We start from the raw sequence: 4,957 nt of genomic DNA on the forward strand, positions 1-4,957 counted from the left end.
AAGGAGCATCCTTTACTGAATATGTGTATTTATTTCCTGCTTAATAGAAGCATTTTTAGAAGGATCAGACTAACCTCTTGGTTTCCTGAGGCTTCGAAGGCTCTTCTTCCAGGCCCAACCCACCTGCATTATAAGGAGCATCCTTTACTGAATATGTGTATTTGTTTCCAGCTTAATAGAAGCATTTTTAGAAAGATCAGACTAACCTCTTGGTTTCCTGAGGCTTCGAAGGCTCTTCTTCCAGGCCCAATCCACCCACAATATAAGGAGCATCCTTTACTGAATATGTGTATTTATTTCCTGCTTCATAGAAGCATTTTTAGAAAAATCAGACTAACCTCTTGGTTTCCCGAGGCTTCGAAGGCTCTTCTTCCACGCCCAACCCACCTGCAATATAAGGAGCATCCTTTACTGAATATGTGTATTTATTTCCTGCTTAATAAAAGCATTTTTAGAAAGATCAGACTAACCTCTTGGTTTCCTAAGGCTACGCAGGCTCTTCTTCCAGGCCCAATCCACCTGCAATATAAGGAGCATCCTTTACTGAATATGTGTATTTATTTCCCGCTTCATAGAAACATTTTTAGAAAGATCAGACTAACCTCTTGGTTTCCTGAGGCTTCGAAGGCTCTTCTTCCAGGCCCAACCCACCTGCATTATAAGGAGCATCCTTTACTGAATATGTGTATTTGTTTCCAGCTTAATAGAAGCATTTTTAGAAAGATCAGACTAACCTCTTGGTTTCCTGAGGCTTCGAAGGCTCTTCTTCCAGGCCCAACCCACCTGCATTATAAGGAGCATCCTTTACTGAATATGTGTATTTGTTTCCAGCTTAATAGAAGCATTTTTAGAAAGATCAGGCTAACCTCTTGGTTTCCTGAGGCTTCGAAGGCTCTTCTTCCAGGCCCAACCCACCTGGCATTATAAGGAGCATCCTTTACTGAATATGTGTATTATTTCCTGCTTAATAGAAGCATTCTTAGAAAGATCAGACTAACCTCTTGGTTTCCTAAGGCTTAGATGGCTCTTCTTCCAGGCCCAATCCACCCACAATATAAGGAGCATCCTTTACTGAATATGTGTATTTATTTCCCTGCTTAATAGAAGCATTTTTAGAAAGATCAGACCCTCTGGTTTCCCTAAGGCTTCGAAGGCTCTTCTTCCAGGCCAAATTCCACCCACAATATAAGGAGCATCCTTTACTGAAAATGTGTATTTATTTCCTGCTTCATAGAAGCATTTCTAGAAAGATCAGGACTAACCTCTTGGTTTCCTAAGGCTACGCAGGCTCTTCTTCCAGGCCCAATCCACCTGCAATATAAGGAGCATCCTTTACTGAATATGTGTATTTATTTCCCGCTTCATAGAAACATTTTTAGAAAGATCAGACTAACCTCTTGGTTTTCCTGAGGCTTTCGAAGGCTCTTCTTCCAGGCCCAACCCACCTGCAATATAAGGAGCATCCTTTACTGAATATGTGTATTTGTTTCCAGCTTAATAGAAGCATTTTTAGTAAAGATCAGACTAACCTCTTGGTTTCCTGAGGCTTCGAAGGCTCTTCTTCCAGGCCCAACCCACCGCATTATAAGGAGCATCCTTTACTGAATATGTGTATTTGTTTCCAGCTTAATAGATGCATTTTAGAAAGACTAGGCTAACCTCTTGGTTTCCTGAGGCTTCGAAGGCTCTTCTTCCAGGCCCAACCCACCTGCATTATAAGAGCATCCCTTGTTACTGAATATGTGTATTTATTTCCTGCTTAATAGAAGCATCTTAGAAAGATCAGACTAACCTCTTGGTTTCCTAAGGCTTAGATGGCTCTTCTTCCAGGCCCAATCCACCCACAATATAAGGAGCATCCTTTACTGAATATGTGTATTTATTTCCTGCTTAATAGAAGCATTTTTAGAAAGATCAGAACCCTCTTGGTTTGCCTAGGCTTCGAAGGCTCTTCTTCAAGGCCAAATCCACCCACAATATAAGGAGCATCCTTTACTGAATATGTGTATTTATTCCTGCTTCATAGAAGCTTTTCTAGAAAGATCAGACTAACCTCTTGGTTTCCTGAGGCTTCGAAGGCTCTTCTTCCAGGCCCAATCCACCTGCAATATAAGGAGCATCCTTTACTGAATATGTTTGTTTCCAGCTTAATAGAAGCATTTTTAGAAAGATCAGACTAACCGCTTAGTTTCCTGTGGCTTCGAAGGCTCTTCTTCCAGGCCCAATCCACCTGCATTATAAGGAGCATCCTTTACTGAATATGTGTATTTGTTTCCAGCTTAATAGAAGCATTTTTAGAAAGATCAGACTAACCTCTTGGTTTCCTGAGGCTTCGAAGGCTGTTCTTCCAGGCCCAACCCACTTGCATTATAAGGAGCATCCTTTACTGGATATGCGTATTTGTTTCCAGCTTAATAGAAACATTTTTAGAAAGATCAGACTAACCTCTTTGTTTCCTGAGGCTTCGAAGGCTCTTCTTCCAGGCCCAACCCACCTGCAATATAAAGAGCATCCTTTACTGAATATGTGTATTTATTTCCTGCTTAATAGAAGCATTTTTAGAAAGATCAGACTAACCTCTTGGTTTCCTAAGGCTTAGATGGCTCTTCTTCCAGGCCCAATCACCCACAATATAAGGAGCATCCTTTACTGAATATGTGTATTTATTTCCTGCTTAATAGAAGCATTTTTAGAAAGGATCAGACCCTCTTTGTTTCCTAAGGCTTCGAAGGCTCTTCTTCCAGGCCCAACCCACCTGCAATATAAGGAGCATCCTTTACTGGAATATGTGTATTTGTTTCCAGCTTAATAGAAGCATTTTAGAAAGATCAGACTAACCTCTTGGGTTTCCTGAGGCTTCGAAGGCTCTTCTTCCAGGCCCAATCCACCTGCAATATAAGGAGCATCCTTTACTGAATATGTGTATTTATTTCAGCTCTAATAGAAGCATTTTTAGAAAGGATCAGACCTAACCTCTTGGTTTCCTGAGGCTTCGAAGGCTCTTCTTCCAGGCCCAACCCACCTGCATTATAAGGAGCATCCTTTACTGAATATGTGTATTTGTTTCCAGCTTATAGAAGCATTTTTAGAAAGATCAGACTAACCTCTTGGTTTCCTGAGGCTTCGAAGGCTCTTCTTCCAGGCCCAATCCACCCAAATATAAGGAGCATCCTTTACTGAATATGTGTATTTATTTCCTGCTTCATAGAAGCATTTTTAGAAAATCAGACTAACCTCTTGGTTTCCCGAGGCTTCGAAGGCTCTTCTTCCAGGCCCAACCCACCTGCAATATAAGGAGCACCCTTTACTGAATATGTGTATTTATTTCCTGCTTAATAAAAGCATTTTTAGAAAGATCAGACTAACCTCTTGGTTTCCTAAGGCTACGCAGGCTCTTCTTCCAGGCCCAATCCACCTGCAATATAAGGAGCATCCTTACTGAATATGTGTATTTATTTCCCGCTTCATAGAAACATTTTTAGAAAGATCAGACTAACCTCTTGGTTTCCTGAGGCTTCGAAGGCTCTTCTTCCAGGCCCAACCCACCTGCATTATAAGGAGCATCCTTTACTGAATATGTGTATTGTTTCCAGCTTAATAGAAGCATTTTTAGAAAGATCAGACTAACCTCTTGGTTTCCTGAGGCTTCGAAGGCTCTTCTTCCAGGCCCAACCCACCTGCATTATAAGGAGCATCCTTTACTGAATATGTGTATTTGTTTCCAGCTTAATAGAAGCATTTTTAGAAAGATCAGGCTAACCTCTTGTTTCCTGAGGCTTCGAAGGCTCTTCTTCCAGGCCCAACCCACCTGCATTATAAGAGCATCCTTTACTGAATATGTGTATTTATTTCCTGCTTAATAGAAGCATTCTTAGAAAGATCAGACTAACCTCTTGGTTTCCTAAGGCTTAGATGGCTCTTCTTCCAGGCCCAATCCACCCACAATATAAGGAGCATCCTTTACTGAATATGTGTATTTATTTCCTGCTTAATAGAAGCATTTTTAGAAAGATCAGACCCTCTTGGTTTCCTAAGGCTTCGAAGGCTCTTCTTCCAGGCCAAATCCACCCACAATATAAGGAGCATCCTTTACTGAATATGTGTATTTATTTCCTGCTTCATAGAAGCATTTCTAGAAAGATCAGACTAACCTCTTGGTTTCCTGAGGCTTCGAAGGCTCTTCTTCCAGGCCCAATCCACCTGCAATATAAGGAGCATCCTTTACTGAATATGTGTATTTGTTTCCAGCTTAATAGAAGCATTTTTAGAAAGATCAGACTAACCTCTTAGTTTCCTGAGGCTTCGAAGGCTCTTCTTCCAGGCCCAATCCACCTGCATTATAAGGAGCATCCTTTACTGAATATGTGTATTTGTTTCCAGCTTAATAGAAGCATTTTTAGAAAGATCAGACTAACCTCTTGGTTTCCTGAGGCTTCGAAGGCTGTTCTTCCAGGCCCAACCCACTTGCATTATAAGGAGCATCCTTTACTGGATATGTGTATTTGTTTCCAGCTTAATAGAAACATTTTTAGAAAGATCAGACTAACCTCTTTGTTTCCTGAGGCTTCGAAGGCTCTTCTTCCAGGCCCAACCCACCTGCAATATAAAGAGCATCCTTTACTGAATAATGTGTATTTATTTCCTGTCTGTACAGAAGCTTTTTTAAAAAGATCAGACTAACCTCTTGGTTTCGTAGGCTTCGAAGGCTCTTCATCCAGGCCCAATCCACCCACAATATAAGGAGCATCCTTTACTGAAGATGTGTATTTATTTCCTGCCTTATAAAGCAATTTTTAGAAAGATCAGACTAACTCTTGGTTTCCTGTGGCTTCAAGCTCTTCTTCCAAGCCCAACCCACCTGCAATATAAGGATGCATCCTTTACTGAATATGTGTATTTGTTTTCCAGCTCAATAGAAGCATTTTTAGAAAGATCAGACTAACCTCTTGGTTTCCTG

Source organism: Ornithodoros turicata, unplaced genomic scaffold, assembly GCF_037126465.1.
Source record: "Ornithodoros turicata isolate Travis unplaced genomic scaffold, ASM3712646v1 Chromosome68, whole genome shotgun sequence".
In the NCBI taxonomy this organism is placed as follows: Eukaryota; Metazoa; Arthropoda; class Arachnida; order Ixodida; family Argasidae; genus Ornithodoros; species Ornithodoros turicata.